Consider the following 20,428-nt stretch of genomic DNA (forward strand, 5'->3'; position numbering starts at 1 on the left):
AGCTTGAAGATAGCTTCTGTGGTACCAGTGTACAAGAATTCTGGTGAAACTGGTGGACTGACCCTCTCAATTATCGCCCTATCACTCGCCTCCCGTTCTTCGCTAATATGTTTGAGACCTTAATTAATCAAGCACTAGTCCACCACCTCACAAAAGCAAATCTTCTCTCTGACAAACAGTATGGATCTAGGCAATGTCGTTCTACTGCAGATATTATAACAGTCATCTCTGAATGCATATACCATGCACTGGATAAGGCAGGCGAAGCTAGGGTCGTAGCTCTTGATATATACAAGGCCTTTGACAGAGTCTAGCACAAAAGACTACTTATGAAAATTAAATCATATGGTATAACTGGATGTATATTAAATATAATTAGATCTTTCTTAGACAATAGAAGCATGCAGGTTTTCATTGATGGACATACATCCAAGCAGTATAAAATTAATGCAGGTGTGTCTCAGGGGTCGATCCTTGGACCACTATTATTCCTGATATTCATAAATAACCTCCCTGATAAGATTGTGTCCGAGATGAGTATATTTGCTGATGATACAACACTCTATAATATGCACGAGGGAAAAACGGATGTACATAAATCTATGACAATGACTGAATCCTTAGAAAATGACCTCCAGACTGTAGTAGAATGGGGACGTAAATGGCTGATAACATTTAATGTGAGTAAAACTAAGCTGCTCTCCTTTAACAATTACAAGAAGCCTCTCAGACCATCTTTATCCATGACAAATAACTCCGTACCTGAGAATTCTTCTTTCAAACTTCTCGGTTTAACATTCACAGGAAATATGAATTGGAACAAATGCACTGAAGTCATTGCGAAGGCTGCTGCAAAGAAGGTGGGCTCCCTCTATCGTGCTAGAAAACTATTCACACCTGAGAGGATCCTGTACTTCTACAAAGCCACCATTCGCACATGCATGGGGTATTGTTGCCACATCTGGGCTGGTGCATCTACCATTAGTCTCTCCCTCTTGGATAGAGTCTAAAAAAGAGTTTTCAATCTAACAGATTCCACTTTTTCAACTAAGCTCCAACCTCTGACCCATCACCGCAATGTTGTATCTCTGTCCTGTTTTACAAATATTTTAATGGAATGTGCTCTGATGAACTCGTTGCACTTGTGCCCCCTCGAAGTACATATTCCCGACAAACATACTTAGCAACAATTCACACTCCTTCACTGTTGAGGTCCCTAAATGCCAGAAAGTTTTCTACACTAATAGTTTCTTTTCTTGAACAGCTAGACTTTGGAATTTCTTTCCTGTTACCTGCTTCTCTCATATGCAGAAGTTTAAATGTAATGTAAACCAACATCTTGTTAATCTTTTCTAGGCATGGTCTCAAATAGTAACCTCTTACGTCCAAGTGGTGATATGCCTTGTTAAATATATGAGATAAATTAATAAGTGGACTTTTATTAAGTACAATACTTAATAATTTTTTTTTATTTTTAATGGAGAGTATTAACAGCTCCTGTTACTTTTGCTTCGCTTTATTTGTCCTTCAGTCCTCATTTTTTAATGAGTGATTTTTCTGACAAAGGGAGAAAAAATAACTGTATTCTAGGTTGGCAGTATTTTGCGCGAACAGTTGGCAGAGGTAGCGGAAATTTTCTGTTTCTTTTGTCTATCCTTGTAGCCATGTCACTAGTAAGGGTGCTGGAGGTAAACGTTTTATCTGGGTTGACATTATCCGCCTGATAGTCAGGGACCCGAACCTTGGATTAATCACTAAGGAGGCTGTCCTATCAGCAGGTGCAAAGTACTGGGGCTGCTGTATTGCCATTTGGTGAATGGATTCTGGACCATGCAGCAGCTTCTGGTGAGGCCTCTCAATGCCATATTAGTGGGTAATTGTTACGGCTTTACCTCATCATGTTCTATAAAAAAAAAATTTCTTCGTTTCTTTTTCTCTCTTAGTTTCTCCTCTCTGTCCTGCTCTAAGCAAGTCTGACGACCTAGTCCACAAATTCCAAAATTCCATCATGACAAGTTTCAAGAAAAATACACGATTAAACCCGGATCTCCAACTTCCAACGTAGACCCCCACTACCATGTCTCCTTCACCAACATCAGGGGTCTAAGTTCTAACCTTCCAGAGGTTGAAACCCAAATACAGGAGACGAAACCAGACCTTTTATTTTTAAGCGAAACTGGCATTGGACCGACTATTTCCCTAGTATGTATTTGGAGACTTCAATATTCACAACGTGGAATAGTTGACCCACTCAAACAAGACCGATGATGAGGGGAGGTTCTGTCATGATTTCTCCATTGCTTTTGACCTCACTCAGATTGTTCACGAACCCACCCATATATCCGACAATGACGGCCAGTATGCGAGTCTTCTAGACATTTTTCTCACAACTTTCCCTGAACTATGTTCAGTTTCTGTTCAGTATTCTCTTTGATCTTCCGACCACTCTGTTGTATCAATTGAGATAAAAATGAAATATAATAAGTCCCCAGACGTACCTCTCCATCATACAGCATATCGATACACTATGGCTAACTGGGATAGCTTCCGTACATTTATATCGGATCTACCTCTGTGTCCTCTATAGTATCAGACCTGACGAAATGGTTAATTGTAGGTATAGACCGTTTCATACCCAGAAATCACTTTTTCCACTGCTTCCAACATAATAGATGTATGAGAACTAAAGCCGCTTTCAGAACTGCCAGCAACCATTGTAAGAAAGTAATAAAGAACACAAGAGAGTTGTATGCTCAGTCCGCCAAGTCCAAAGTAGCTGAGCAGCAGCTTGGTTCCCACCAGTTTTGGTAAATAGCAAACAGAATCCTGAACAGAAGCGTCATCATCAGTGGATCTGAGGTAATCTCGTCAGCATCAGACAAAGCCAAACTCTTTGCCAAGAACTTTACAGCTAATTCTACTCTTTGCGACCAAGGCTGCCAACCCCCCATATTTCCTCCTGTATCACAAAATACGTTATGTGATATACAAATATCTGTACATGATGTTGCCAAGCTAATCAAAAATCTTGATTCCAGTAAAGCAACCGGCCCTGACGGTATTCCAATTATAGCACTCAAAAAACCTCAACGAGAACTTGCGCCCATACTTACAAAACTGTTTAAACGTTGTCTTAAGGAGAATTGCTTCTCATCACCCTGGAAAATCTCATCAGTGTGCCCTGTATTTAAGAATTCTGGTGATCACTCATCCCCCTCTCAGTACAGGCCAATAAGTCTCCTGTGCGTTATGAGTAAGTTTCTGGAATCTGTGTTAAATAGAGAAGTAATCAACCATCTCAGCAAAAATAATATTCTTAGTGACACAATATGGTTTCCGTTCTGCTAGATCTACAGCAGATGTGCTTACAGTTATATCTCATAGGATTAGTGAATCTCTCGACAGAGGCAACCTTTCTAGGGAAATCGCTCGACATATCTAAGGCCTTTCATAGGGTATGGCATAAAGGTTTACTTCACAAGATCTCTAGCTATGGTATAGCTGGAAATGTCTTCTCAATTATTAAATCATTTCTTTCTGACAGGGTCATAAGAGTAGTAGTTGATGGGCAAAAATCAGAAGCTCACAGTATTAATGCTGGAGTTCCTCAGGGGTCCATCCGGGGCCCAACTCTTTTCCTGATCTACATTAATGATCTTCCAAATCACATCCTTACATCATTCGTAGACATTTATGCTGATGAAACTACCGTCTATGGTAGCACATCTAAGTCAGTAAACGACCAAGTTCTCTCTGATTCTCTCTCCTCTGATCTTGAGCACGTGGTACAATGAGGAACGGAGTGGCTGATTACTTTTAATTCATCTAAAATCAAGCTTCTCTCTTTACATCATCAATGTTCTGATCCTCATCTAGTATCAGTTGAAATGAATGGCTCTCGGCTTGACCTTTACTCCTGATCTGAAATGAAACAGTTACATCAAATCTGTTGCCAAGGCCGCTGGAAAAATAGTGGGATCCTTCTATTGATCCAGTAGATATCTCACTGCTGATGCAATTATCTATCTATATAAGAGTCAGGTACGTCCAAGGATGGAGTACTGTTGCCACATCTGGGCAGGAGCTTCTAGAAAGGACTTGTCCTGCCTTGATAGAGTTCAAAATAGACTTCATAGCCTCATAGCAGATATCCTTTTCTCTTCCTTGCAACCTCTATCTCACAGAAGAGATGTTGCGAGTTTGTCTCGGATGTATCGTTATTTTCATGGAAAGTGTTCGACTGAGCTTCAGTCTATGGTCCCCCCTCACCAAACTTTCACAAGAAACACTTGTCTCGCTGAAAACACTATCAATAATTTCCCCCACTCTTTATCTGTGCCTAAACCTAAACGTAGATTCCAAAGCTTCTTTCTTTGAACTGCACGCCTGTAGAATTGTCTTCCGTTTTCCTGCTTTCCAGCTGACTATAATATGGTTGTCTTCAAGTCTAATGTAAACAAGTTCTTGATGAGCCGTTCTACTTGTTAACAAATTTACTGAATTTCTATTACTAACAGTTACTATATTGTCCAATTTCTACTGTACACTCTTTAAACTCTTATCCTCGAGTGGCCTCTTGGCCTTGATAAGTGGTCATACCGATGTAAAAAAAAAACAAAAAAAAAACAAAACAAAACTTATAAATACCCAGAAAGTAATATTGGGCAACATAGGTCAATGCAAATAATAAAATCTCATTGTATGAAACACTCTTTAATTTACTTCTTCAGTCAGGAACCTCTTGATAGACAATATTCTTCTTTTTTTGCCCTGTTTCTTTCGAATGTTTCCTTTTTTATGTAACATTTCACTGACTTCCAAAAAATACAGATAACGGATACCTTAGAATATAACATTGACGAAGATTCGGCTCTTGATTCGCAACCATAACAACAACAACAACAACAACTGAATAATAAACGTTGGAGGATTATTTGAAACATAGTTGATTTGGGAATTTATAAAACGCATTGTTTTTGTGTTGGGATCTTTTGTATGACGTCGGCCAGCGGATAATGTACAATGATAAGCCTGTTAATCAAATATTTTAATTATATCAGACGAATATAACTTGAATCAATCTGTTTTTTTTTTTGTTTTTTTTTTGCTTTAGAGCGAGTTTATGATTCCAAATAGAGAGTAACGGGTGATAATGTCCATACTAACGCCAAAACAAGCGTATTATTTTATAAATAAACAAAGAATGCAAGAATTCCAGCAAAAAATCCGATAGGATGAATTTGTACTAGACTTGGTGACAGATGCATATGCATGGAGAGGCTAAGTAATCAAAGACCTTTAAAGGGTATTTATCGACCAGTTGGTAATTCTATTTCTTATCAGATATTTGTTTCTTTTTTGCTGGTCGCAGCCAAACAAAATGTCACAATGGCCTTTCCGAGAAGGTTATTTTTCTCCTCTCTCTCACATTTAGATTACCAAGACACATCTGTTTAAAGTATTGCATAGCATGGCTATTCAAACACTCATTGACTATGTAAAAAGAAAAAAAATATCTGATGCGTACGAGTGTGATGATAATTCTCAAGCAGTAATTTGATTTATATATTTTATTTCGCCAAACAAGTTGAATAAAATAAAATTAGACACAAGGCCAGTCAAAAAATTGGGGAGGAGGGGTCTATGATCATTCTCTCACTGTACCTTTGATTGGTCTGTGCTAATCCTAGCTAGAGTCCTCATTCACCATAATACCACAAACACATCAGGAGTCGTCCTACTTAAGATTCCTACATCAAATCGTTTTTTTAATAAAATATATATATTATTAGAGATAAAATTTCATTGGCGTGGGGTGGGGAAAAAAGTCCCCAAAAAGCAAACAAAATGTGTTAAGGCCCTTCCAACCCTTTCTAGATGGTTGACCACCCACTCTTTTCCGGCTTGATGGGGGCTCGAAAACAAGCAGGTCAATCTCTAAATGAGGCTACATTCTAGATGGGAAAAAAAAAAATATGGGGTGGGGGAATTGGGGGCGTATATGATGTCAATCCAAGATGAAATTAATCAGGATGAAAAGAAAAGCTGGAGTGTGTGCATCTTGGAGGTTTCTTATCAGAGGAGCGAGGGGGGGGGGTCATTCACTAGACTAGCTAAGAACCTAAACTAGATACAGGGCATACCTGAAAGGGGCAGGGGTCTGACAGGACCTGGAACCGTGTGCGCCATGCTCAGGCAGGGAACACACACTCCAACTTAGCACACCTTTGTGCACACATGCTCGCTATTCTGATCAATCTTCTGTCACAGGCCATGAAGTGTAATCTTTTCCTATCACATCTGATCTTGACCTTCAGTTCGTGCTTGAAAAATGCAATCAGATCCTGATCAGCAAATGATTCAACCCCATGCTTCTCGTTCAGTCACAACGTCCACACCACCATTCTTGCTATGACTAAGATCGCAAGAAACTCTATTTGTCTCTCCTTGTCTCACAGCGGTTTGGTGCTGTGGATGACATAGGATGTGTGAAGCAGTTGAGGATGCTCAGGATCGATATGAACCATCACCTCATTGACATATGCCCAGTACCGTTGGAGTTTGTTGCATTCGAAGAATGTATGTTCTGGCGTTTCCTCTGCTGGGGTCTCACAACAAGGACATCCAGATGACATCACTAGTCCAGCACTGTATTGCATGGCGTTGAGGGGTAACATACTTTGGGCCAATTGCTAGCCTCTTTCAACAACTCCAAACATTCTATGATATAATTCCTTTCTCGAAAGCTGTGAAAGGTTGCTGGACCTTGGGAGCGTTTTGAGTACGGTTCTACATTCTCTGATGAACAACGTGTCACACCACTGCCTGAAACAAACCTCAACTGAGTGGTTGAGAATGAGATCGTGGTGTTCCACACAGACTCTTGTGTCAAAGTTTGACTCAGGAACATCAGCCTCTCGGTGTCTCGATGACACCTCAAATCAGGCAGTCCCAAGCTTCCCTCAGATGGATGTTGAACATAAACCTGTCTGCGAACCCAATGCTTACTTTTGTCCGAAAGAAGCAGGGACAGTATGTACTGCAGAAATTTTACGTAATTTGCAGACAGAGGAAGTACGGCCAGTTGGTAGAAGATGAGAGGTGTGACATAAATTGGTAGAAGATGAGAGGTGTGACATAAGTTGGTAGAAGATGAGAGGTGTGACATAAGTGGCGCATGTCTCTGCTCTACTTGTTTCCTTCCAACCGACGAGTAAACCGTGGCTTCGACCTTTTGACCATACCTCTGACCAATTCTTTTCGAGTCCAGTTCAACATCTTGAATTGGGCCCGTATGGGATTGTCGATTTCAAAATAAGTACCTTGAAAGAAACAACGTTATTAAGGCTATGGTAGTTTATTATGGTTATCAGAAATTTGAAACCAAGAAAATAAAACAAAATAAAAAAAAGCCTTTGCATAAAAGATAAAAATAAAAAGCAAAGCTCAAAAGCGGAAAGGAAAAGCGTGAAAAAAAGAAAGAAAAAATACAAAGGGACTTCAAAGAGCGACAAAGACGTGTCCTCACTGTATGTTATTTTGGAATATTTTTGTTCACTTATTATTTTGAATTATTATTGTTGTCTCCTTCAAGGCTTAATAACAATTGAGGCAAACACAGTGGTATAGTTAGCACAAGTGTATTAACAAAAGTATGTTACAGAAAGTATGCACCTGATTCTGTGACCATAACTGTCATTAACAAATGCCACGACTCTTGGGGGAAACGATATTTAATGTGTCCATTTGCTAAAAAAAAAAAAAATAGTTCATGCCATAACAATTATATAAAGAAAGAAAGAAAGGTAGTTTTTCCTAGAAAATGCAAAACCTCCAAATTTAATCCATTCCTATTACACATATTTAGCAGTCAATTAAAAAAAAAACCCAATATGTCTAAAACATGATAGTGACGCACATTTACACAAAATTATATAGATTTTTGTCATATAGTTTTTAGGTGATACAGCATGAAGCTGACAGGCAGATTTTTGGCAAATTATTATAGCATAATTCCATTTTTTGTTATTATTAATTTTTTAAGCAAAAATGATTGTTCTATTAATCCAGAGAAAAGAAAAAAAAATTTAGATGCGGAATTTGCTGCAGTTAAAGTGAATGTTAACAATGTCAAAGTTGAAGCAGGGAACATGAAAAATCCGACTTGTCTATACCAAGACACATCCAAGTGACAATAAAAAGACACATATGTAAGTGACAATACCATGACACATATACAATTGACAATACCAAGACACATATACAGGTGACAATAGTAAGACACATATACAATTGACAATACTAAGGCACATATGCAAATGACAATACAAAGACACATACACAATTGATAATACCAAGACATATATACAATTGACAATACCAAGGCACATATACAAGTGACAATACCAAGGATTACATAGAATTTACAATATCAAGACACATACAAGTGACAATACCAAGGCATATATGCAAGTTAAAATACCAAGGCACATACCAAGCTTCTGGGTTTGACCTTTACTCCTAATCTAAAATGGAACACGTACATCAAATCTGTTGCCAAGGACGCTGGGAAAATGGTGGGATCCTTCTACCGCTCCAGAAGATATCTCACTACTGATGCAATTCTCTATCTTTATAAAAGTTAAGTACGTCCAAAGATGGAGTACTGCTGCCGCATCTGGGCAGGAGCTGCTAAAAACAGCCTATCCTGCCTTGACAGAGTACAAAATAGACTTTGTGGTTTAGTGGGGGATGCCCTTTTCTCTTCCCTGCAACCTCTCTCCTACAGAAGAGACGTTGCAAGCCTGTCTTTGTTTTATCGTTATTTCCATGGCAGGTGCTCGTCTGAGCTCCAATCCCTCGTCTCCCTCGCCAATCTTTCATGAGAAACACCCGTCTGGCTGAAACTACCGTCAATAATTTTCCCCACTCTTTGTCTGTACCTAAATCCAAACGTAGATTCCATGAGCAAAGCTTCTTTCTTAGAACTGCACGCCAGTGGAACTCTCTGCCGCTTGCCCGTTTCCCACCGGACTACAACTTGGACGTCTTCAAGTCCAACATAAACAAACTCCTGACAAACCGCCCACTTAAGTAAGACACTCTATCAAAACCCCCAATACTAATGATTACTACAATACTATTTCATTGATTACTGTACACGCAATAACCCTTATCCCTGAGTGGCCTTCAGGCCTTGATAAGCGGTGACTTCATGTAAAAAAAAAAAAACATATGCAAGTAACAATACCAAGACACATATGCAAATGAAAATGACAAGACACATATGCAAATGACAATACAAAGACACATATACAATTGACAATACCAGAGCACAAATGAAAGTGACAATATTAAGGCACATATACAATTGACAATACCAAGGCACATATACAATTGACAATACCAAGGAACATATGCAAGTTACAATACAAAGGCACATATGCAAGTGAAATACGAATACACATATGCAAGATATATACATATGAAACATATATGCAAATGACAATACCAAGACACATATGCCAGTGAAAATACCAAGACACATATACAATCGACAATACCAAGACACATATGCAAATGACAACACCAAGACATTTATGCAAGTGATAATACCAAGACATATGCAAGTTACAATACCAAGAGACATATACAATTGACAATAGCAAGACACATATACAATTGACAATACTATGGCACATATGCAAGTTACAATATCAAGGCACATATGCAAGTGACAATACTAAGGCATATATGCAAGTGACAATACCAAGACACATATGCAAATGACAATACCAAGACACATACAAGTGACAGTACCAAGACACATATGCAAATGACAATACGAAGGCACATATACAAGTGACAATACCAAGACACATATGCAAGTGACAATACCAAGACACATATGCAAGTGACAATACCAAGATAATATGCAAGTGACAATGCAAAGATACATATGCAAGTGACAATACAAAGATACATATGCAAGTGACAATACAAAGATACATATACAATTGACAATACCAAGGCACATATGCTAGTTACAATATCAAGGCACATATGCAAGTGAAAATACAAAGACATATATGCAAGTGACAATACCAAGGCCATATGTATGTTATAATACCAAGGTGCATATACAAGTGACAATATCAAGGCACATATGCAAGTGACAATATCAAAACATATATGCCAGTGACAATACCAAGACACATATGCAAATGACAATACCAAGACACATACAAGTGACAATACCAAGACACATATACAAATGACAATACCAAGACACATATACAAGTGACAATACAAGACAAATATACGTTACAATACCCAGGCACATATACAAGTGACATTACCAAGGTACATATGCAAGTGACAATAGCAAGACGCATATACAATTGACAATACCAAGGCATATATGCAAGTTACAATACAAAGGCACATATGCAAGTGACAATACCAAAACAGATATACAATTGACAATACCAAGTCACATATACAATTGACAATAGCAAGACACATATACAATTGACAATACCAGGGCACATATGCAAGTTACAATATCAGGGAACATATGCATGTGGAAATACCAAGGCATATATGCAAGTGACAATACCAAGACACATATGCAAGTGACAATACCAAGACACATAAAAGTGACAATACCAAGACACATATTCAAATGACAATACCAAGGCACATATACAAGTAACAATATCAAGACACATATGCAAGTGACAATACCAAGATACATATGTAAGTGACAATACAAAGACACATATACAATTGACAATATCAAGGCACATATGCAAGTGAAAATACCAAGACACATATGCAATTGATAATACCAAGGCCATATGCATGTTACAATACCAAGGTACATATACAAGTGACAATATCAAGGCACATATGCCAGTGACAATATCAAGACCCATATGCAAATGACAATACCAAGTTACATACAAGTGACAATACCAAGACACATATGCAAATGACAATACCAAGACACATATACAAGTTACAATAAAAAGACACATATGCAAGTGACAATACCAAAACACATATGCGTTACAATACCAAGGCACATATACAAGTGACATTACCAAGGTACATATGCAAGTGACAATAGCAAGGCACATATACAATTGACAATACCAAGTCACATACAAGTGACAATACTAAGACCCATATGCAAATGACAATACCAAGTCACATACAAGTGACAATACCAAGACACATATGCAAGTGACAATACCAAGACACATATACAAGTGACAATAAAAAGACACATATGCAAGTGACAGTACCGAAACACATATGCGTTACAATACCAAGGCATATATGCAAGTGACAATACCAAGGCACATATGCAAGTGAAAATACCAAGACATATATTTAAGTTACAATACTAAGACACATATGCAATTGACGATACCAAGGCACATATGCATGTTACAATACCAAGACATATATGCCAGTGACAATACCAAGACACATATGCAAATGACAATACCAAGACACATATGTAAATGACAATACCAAGACACATATACAAGTGACAATACCAAGATACATATGCAAGTTACAATACCGAGGCACATAAACAAGTGACAATACCAAGACGCATATGCAAGTGACAATACCAGAACAATATGCAAGTGACAATTCCATGACACATATGAAATTTACAATACCAATGCACATATACAAGTGACAATGCCCAGACACATATTCAAATGACAAATTATTATCCTTTTTTGAAAACAAATTGTTTTGTTGAAATCTTTTTTTGTTTTGTTTATATATTGCTGTTTTACTAAACAGTGAATACCAGTAACCAACTAAGGTATTGTTTCCTATATCAATGCTAATAAAACACAAAGCATGCTCTGTGAGACATATCAGCCACCTATGAACGGTTTTACTAATCAAAATGACTTCACCTGTAATACTTTGGCGGGTTCTGTATAACTTTGGGACTATATATTATGTACGTGTGTCTAAGCTCGTGCATTGTCTAGTGATATTAAATATTCTTCTAATGAATTTGTTTACGTTTGGATATACGTGTTACAGTCATCTTTATGACGTGTGTATATACGTATGTTAGTCTAATCTAGTTATTTCTATTGTTCGTTGCATTGCCGCGTGTATAGCCTTATGAAAGTATTGATATATTAACAGATACAGTTTAACAATGGGCATGTAAAATTTACAACAGAAAAGGACAAATAACAGTTTTCTGGGGTTGTAACATCGGGACAATCGGAGAAACATACTTGGTCCATCTACTCTCTTCTCTGATGGATTCTTGGGAAAATCTGCAAAAAATATTTACCCAATGAATTAACAAATCTCAGGTTGTCTTTCCAGCAACTCTTGGCCTTCGGGTCAAGATCAAAGTGTAGTATCTGTTCTTCAGATGCTGCACTTCAATTTCTTGTTCTCTGTCAGTGGAGGAGAAATCCTCAACGACTGAGACAATTTTTATTTTTGTTCCTTTTCTCCACATTTAAAAAACGACCCTGGTGTCTAACTGTCCCGTGGGGAGGCATTGTAAATAGGAACTTTATTACCGATGTTCCCCATTGGCAAGCTGCAACGCTGGACCTAGACTAACGCATTCTGATCCCCTCTACTAGGAGCCATCAAGGTTTGTGAATCGTCTTTCTCCCTCTCTCGCCTTTAGCTGCATCTACTCTCACTTGCTCCCGATCTCTTGACTGATTTGTGTTTTTCCAAACTCTACCAAAATCCATGTCACTTTAAATGACCTCTATGTAAGACTAAGTCAAACTCTAGAGGTCAACCTATTTTAAATTATTGTTTATGTTCTACGTTTTTTTCTATTAAAACATCTTAACATAAATAATTTTCTCTGTAAATATTTATTTTGCTATAATAACATTTTATTTTTACAAATATTTCAACGATCATAACAATCATTGACTAGAATTCCTTTGGCATTGCCCTGCTAAAATCTAATAAACCTGCGTAGGAAGGTAGTAACTGCAGTGCAGAATAGATAAGGCCTCAGCAGCATTTAATCAGCTTTGCAAGATCTGGAAAAACGAACAGCAACATCTTATATACACTGCTATATGAAAGAGAAACTTGGCATCTTAAAATTAGCCAAGAGAGGAAATTAGTTGCGTTTGATTACAAGTGCCTTAGACAAATTCTAGAAATTAAATGGAGTGATTGAAATACCAATTAAGAAGCCAGATACCGCACTAACCAACAGGTGGTATCATCAATAATCTGCAAACGACATCTAGATTGACCCCAGAGAAAATTGCTAACCAAGTGCTCTAATGTAACTCTGATGGAAAAAGATAAAAAATGAACCGGAAGAAAACAATCAAGAGAGATTTGATTGCAACAGGAAGAAGCTTGAGGTACTTTATGAATCTGAGTTCAGACCGAAAACCATGGTATACTTTGACTGTCTGATGTGGCACAGGATGAGTTCCCAAGTCTAAGAAATGAATAGTTCTCTCCTTGAGGAATCCCTTTTATTTGATATATTCTTAGGACTGGCATTCACTCCAGATCTAAAATGAAAAACATATCCAATCTGTTGCTAAAGTTACTGGATAAATTGTTGGATCATTCCACCACTCCAGAAAGTACACGACTAGCTTTTACAAGCGGATGTCTTACTTATAATAATAACAGCACAGATTTACTACAGCAGTTGCAATCTAGATGCTTCTGTAAGGCATGTTTCAACAGAAGAGAGTGCTCTATTCATTTATGAAGAGTGATGTCTTATCATGAATAACTATCACTGAGCTCATTTACCAGAATGCTCGATCCACAAAGGATGGAAGGAGGTATGTGTAGTCATCCATAGACACATTGTTTCATTGTATTATTACAACTTATACGCAACAGTAATTATTATCTGTGATTACTCCAAGATAATATATTTAATGAGAAGATTATTGCGAAAAAATATGTTCATTTCTTTATTTAATTGTGAGAATGAATTTTAAGTATGATGACATCTTCAAAACTTAATAGGATTGAATAGTCTCCAGATAAAGGAAGCTTTTATACAATCTTAGATATTAATCAGTTCTAAGTTTATGACTTCATTAATTAATCTGCATTTCTCCACTTGTTCCAACTTGTTTCCACAAACATAACACATTGTCAACTTTCTTTTTACTTTATATATATATATATATATATATATATATATATATATATATATATATATATATATATATATATATACTAGTAATCAAACGATTCAAATATTTTCGTGATTCTGATAAAATTATTACTTCTTTTCTATATTGCCGATTCCGATACACTTACCAATTCCAATTCCAACTGTAAAACCGTCTAAAAAAGTAGAATTTCATTTGCAAGAGAGGGGGGCGGGAAGTCTTCATCTACTTTTGACTGTAGATATAATTTTCTTTTTAATTTAACAAGTATTTTGCCTTTATGTACCTTATCGAACATTTTTGCAAACATATTATAAGATATTTATCTATATTTTTCAATTGTGCAAACAATAGAAAATTACATACATATATGTATATTTTACATAGGCATAACAACTTATCAATGCCAGAGACCACTCGAGGATAAGGGTTAAGAGTGTACTGTAGTCAATTGGACAATGTAGTAATTGTTAACTTAAGTGGAATGGCTCACCAAGAACTTGTTTACATCAGACTTGAAGACAACTATATTATAGTCAGCTGGAAAGCAGGAAAACGGAAGACAATTCCACAGGCGTGCAGTTCTAAGAAAGAAGCTTTGTTCATAGAATATACGTTTAGGTTTAGGCACAGATAAAGAGTGGGGAAATTATTGATAGTGTTTTCAGCTAGACGAGTGTTTCTTGTGAAAGTTTGGTGAGGGGGGGCATAGATTGAAGCTCAGTCGAGCACTTGCCATGAAAATAACGATAAAGCAGAGGCAAACTCGCAACATCTCTTCTGTGAGATAGAGGTTGCAGGGAAGAGAAAAGGACATCTCCTACGAGGCTACGGTCTATTTTGAACTCTATCAAGGCAGGACAAGTTCTTTCTAACAGCTTCTGCCTAGATCTGACAACTGTACTCCATCCTTGAACGTACCTGGCTCTTATATAGATAGAGAATTGCATCAGCAGTGAGATATCTATTGGATCGATAGAAGGATCCCATCATTTTTCCAGCGGCCTTGGCAACAGATTAGATGTACGTGTTCTATTTCAGATCAGGAGTAAAGGTCAAACCCAGAAGCTTTTCAAAACATGAGGCCTCTCCAAGACGAGAGCCATTCATTTCAATTGATGCCAGATGGGAATCAGAACGTTGATGATGTAAAGAGAGAAGCTTTGTTTTAGATGCATTAAAAGTAACCAGCCACTCCTTTCCCTATTGTACCATGTGCTCAAGATCAAAGGAGAGAGAATCCGAGAGAACTTGGTCGTTTACTGTCTTAGATGTGCTACCATAGATGGTAGTGTAATCAGCATAAATGTCTACGAATGATATAAGGATGTGATTTGGAAGATCATTAATGTAGATCAAGAAAAGAGTTGGGCCCAGAATGGACCCCTGTTATTTGTGGAATAGGTTGACAGACTTGCTTAGAACAGGGCAGAGATGGAAAGTAAGAGAAAAAGAAACAAAGAATTTTTTTTTTGCAGCGCATAATAAGATAAAGCCATAATAATTACCCACTAATATGGCATCGAGAGGTCCCACCAGAAGCTACTGCATTGGTCCAGAATCCATTCACCAAATGAAAATACAGCAGCCCCAGTACTTTGCCCTGCTGATAGGACAATCTCCTTGTGGTTAATCCAAGGTTCGAGTTCCTGACTATCAGGTGGATAACGTCAGCCCAGTTGAAACGTTTACTTCCAGAACCCTTACTAGTGACATGGCTACAAGGATAGACAAAAGAAACAGAATTTCCAGCATCTCTGGCAACTGTTCACACAAAATACTGCCAACCTAGAATACAGCCTTTTCTTTTCCCTTTGTCAGAAAAATCACTCATTGAATTAAATGAGGACTGAAGGACAAATAAAGAGAAGCGAGAGTTACAAGAGCTGCCGATAACGCATCCACAATGCATTGTCTACTCTCCATTAAAAAAAAAGGATTAAAGGGACTTATTAATATTTACTTAGTAAAAGTCCATAGATATTCTGCAAAATTAAAGAATATTATTTGAAGATACCTTCCCCTCCCCTATTTAAACATAAATTTATATTGTGGCGCCAACATGACACTGTTCGTAATAGATTTCATAATATTTTTCTTTTTTTTTCTTTAATATTCTAAATATATTTATATATTGAAGGAAACAAGTACTATATATTAAAGGAAACAAGTACTATATATTGAAGGAAACAAGTATATATATTGAAGGAAACAAGTATATATATTGAAGGAAACAAGTATATATATTGAATTATATATTGAATTATATATTGAAGGAAACAAGTATATATATTGAAGGAAACAAGTACTAACAGAAATAAACTTATATATTAAACAAAATATAATAAAATAAATATAATAAAAAGAGTTTAGCACAAAAAAAACTGGTAGGGATTATCTCGTATTGAAACATTGTCATGGAATCTGAAAAAGGACACTTTTTTGAGATGAGTATTATTTATATTAATTTAAAGCGTGCCAGAGGTTTATTTGGCCAAAACGTTGTGAGACGACAACAACTACGGATGGCAGTGATTGCTGAGAATGCAGTTAAGAGATTTGAAGTTTCTATCCGTCGCGGTTACCACCTGACGAAGGCCAGATGAATATTTGGCCGAAACGTCGTGAAAAAAAACAGCCAATAAAGATGAAAACAACAACTAATAAAGATGAGAATAATAGTCCAAAATAAAAATAAATTAATATGTATGATGCTCATCTCAAAAATGAATTCCAATTAAGGAATAATATATAGTTTACTTCTTGTAAGTAAAAAAAAAAAAAATACTCGAGCTGAGATCGAATCTAAAGATAGTGAGTCAAATACGATAACCATTAGTCTAGCCTGACGTGACTTTCAAAGAGTGTTATTTTTTATTATTACATTTTCACCCCAAACAAGGCACGTTGCCACTTTGATGTAGGGGGCTACTATCGGGGACATAAGCTACAAGGGTACTATGTAGGTAGTTGGGCAGCAAGGTGTCGGTTCACGTTACACTTGAACTTCTGCATGTCAGTACAGATGGGGGAAGCAGGGACCCGGAAGGGAATTCCAAAGTTTAGCTGTTCTGAGGAAGAAACTACTAGAGTAGAAGGCTCTCTTACATCTAGGGATCTTAACTGTGAAGGGGTGGGATTTAGCTGCTTGTCGGGTTTGTCAGGGGTGTTTACGTCAAGGGAGTACAAGTGCTTGCAGTTGTCAGAGCATTCATCGTTAAAGTACTTGTAGGACAGGTAGAGGGATGCAACATTTCGTCGATGGGACAGAGGCTAAAGCTTAAATGACAGTTTTGACAGTTCAGAACCTATCAGGTTGGCGAGTCTCTTTTGAACCTTGTCTAGGAGCGAGAGACTAGTAGCAGATGCACCAGCCCAAAACAATACTCTATACTTGGGCGAATGGTGGCCTTATAGAGGTACAGGATACTTTCGGGTGTTAGTAGCTTTATAGCACAGTAGAGAGAACCTACCTTCTTCGCAGCAGTTCTGAATTGCCAGGACCGGAAGCCACTCAGAGATAAGGGTTATTACGTTAGTGTGGAGATTTGATGAAGTGTTTACTTAACGGGGCGGTTCATTAGGAATTTGTTAACGTTGGACTTGAACACATTCAACTTGTAGTCCGGTGGGAAGCAGGCAGACGGAACAGAGTTCCACAGGCGTGCAGTTCTAAGAAAGAAGCTTTGTTCATGGAATCCGCGTTTTGATTTAGGCACAGATAAAGAGTGGGGGAAATTTTTCACAGTGGATTCAGCTAGAGGGGTGTTTTTCGTGAAAGATTGGCGAGGGGGGACCAGAGATTGGAGTTCAGACGAGCACCTGCCATGGAAATAACGATAAAACAAGGATAGGCTCGCAACGTCTCTTCTGTGGGAGAGAGGTTGCAGGGTAGAGAAAAGGGCATCCCCCACTAAGCCACGAAGTTGTTTAGATGTACAATCGTCGAGGACAACCTGGATTTTTCTCTTATCTAAGAAGGATTTAATTATGTTACATATTCTTCCAGTGATACTATATGATCTGATTTTCCTGAGAAGACTTTCATGCCATACCCTGTCAAAAGCCTTAGATATATCTAGAGCTACCGCTCTACCCTTCCCTGCTTTGTCCAGTGAATGGTATATACATTCAGAGATTACAGTTAGGATGTCTGCTGTGGAATGGGCTTGCCTAAATCCATATTGTTGGTCGGTCGAAAGTTTAGCATCTGTAAGGTGATGGACTAGAGCTTGGTTAATTATGGACTCAAATATTTTGGTGAAAAGTGGGAGGAAGCTAATGGAGCAATAATTTACTGGGTCAGTTCTTTCACCAGAATTCTTGAAAACTGGTACCACAGAAGCAGTTTTCCAGCAGGTAGAAAAGCAAGCTTCATTAAGGCATTTGTTGTAAAGTTTGGAGAGAACTAGAGCTACTTCGGTGAAGCACTTTTTTAATAGCACAGCCGGGATGAGATCAGGTCCACATGCTTTTTAAGTGTCAAGATTTTTTATGCTAGTATGTACCTGGGCAGAGGTGATTTTCACATCATCTAGTGTGACGTATGTCCAGAAAGGAAGGTCAGAGAAGGGGTGGTTAGCAGGGTCCAGTGTGGAGTTGGAGACAAACTGACTGGCAAGCATGTTAGCCTTCTCGGTTGCTGAGCAAACAACCTCATGATTGTTGGATAGTGGGGGAATTGTTGATCGCCCATTATTTACTACACTGTTGTAGATTTTCCAGAAGTCATGGGTTCCTAATTTCTGTGCTTCGATGCGTTTTTGGGTGGTTTCAATAAATTCTCTCTTAACTGTCGCTATTTCTTTCTTACGGTTACGTTTAGCTTCTATATACTTCTGTCTGTTTAAACTGGAATTATGTCGGTTAAATCTGCGGTATGCATACTGCCTTTGCGCTGTGGAAGCTGCACAAGTAGAAGTAAACCATTAGGGAGAGTGGGGCTTGCTATAAAATTTCCGCGTGGGAACATAACCAACTCATACTTAACATAAGGAAGCTGTCATATTTCACGACTGCGCATGCGCAGTTGTGAAAAGTTGAAAACAAATAAAAATCTGGTGGCCTTCCACACACCAGTTTTTCAATTTTTACCCCTTTAACAGCCCTTTTTCCGTATGAAAACCGATTAAAAAGTTTTCCACGTCTGAATATCCTATATACCGAATTTAAAGTCTGTAGATCAAAAATTCGTTGAGTATATAGATTGAGAAGTGTCCTCACACACACATTTTCACTTTTAACTAGAAACGTGTCCGGTTTGTATATACCAATCGCAATGGATAAAAAAATCGTTCTCATAAATAAAGATTTTATAATGAAAATTTTTTTTTAACATATAAATTTTGTAAATCTTCAAAACTAGAAGGAACGTCAGAACATGTCGGTTACATTGCAGCGACACGCAAGAAACATAACGTCTGTATATACCCACACAATTTTCGTGGTTATAAAAACTAAAACTCTGCCTCTTCACGCGGACGTATTTCAAAGCACCTTATGTCACAAACATGTTGTTTTTTCGTCGAATCGGATTAAGAAGAAAGAGAGTTTCAAAATATTTTTTCCAACCGCTTTCGGTGAAGCCGGTTGGAAAACTATAAAAAGGTATGCGCGCCAAAACCAATCAGTTGAGTCAGATTTTTCCTGTCGAGTAGACCAGTTGTTCGAACACTCGCTCCGTCTCCTGATGTTAAACCACGAATATGATTGTCGCACAGCTTACACTCGAAGTTGTAAATTTCCGTGGAGTGATTACCAAAAGGATCTATTTATATAAGTTTGCATTGCCTAAATTATATGTCTGGAACCATTGAAAACAAACAATTTTGTTGGCTTTTTTCATATAAAAAAAGAAACATTTAAAAAAAAAATAATGACATCTGCCTCAGTCAGAGCAAAATTTCTGTCTCTTTGTTTTTCCTTACGCATTCAATTCAAGATCTATCAGACTAAATACAAATATATATAGAGAGAGTCCCAGTGACCATACCAGAAGTTATAAACAAAAAAATAACCCTTTCCTGAACATTTTAACTTTATCACCTCTTTGACCCTCGTGCTGAATCAACACATGCACACATAAAAATACGTCAACTCCATAACGTCATTTTTCCTTCTTGCTATGTTAAATAAAAATCGTATTATTAATTTTCATATTCGATCTTTGTTGTGATAACTGATTTTGGCACCTCTTTTTGATATTTTGATTGCGTCGAGTTACTAGAAAAACGTACCATTAACATCGT

This window comes from Euprymna scolopes, chromosome 9 (assembly GCF_053919585.1).
Source record: "Euprymna scolopes isolate OS-2025 chromosome 9, ASM5391958v1, whole genome shotgun sequence".
NCBI lineage: Eukaryota > Metazoa > Mollusca > Cephalopoda > Sepiida > Sepiolidae > Euprymna > Euprymna scolopes.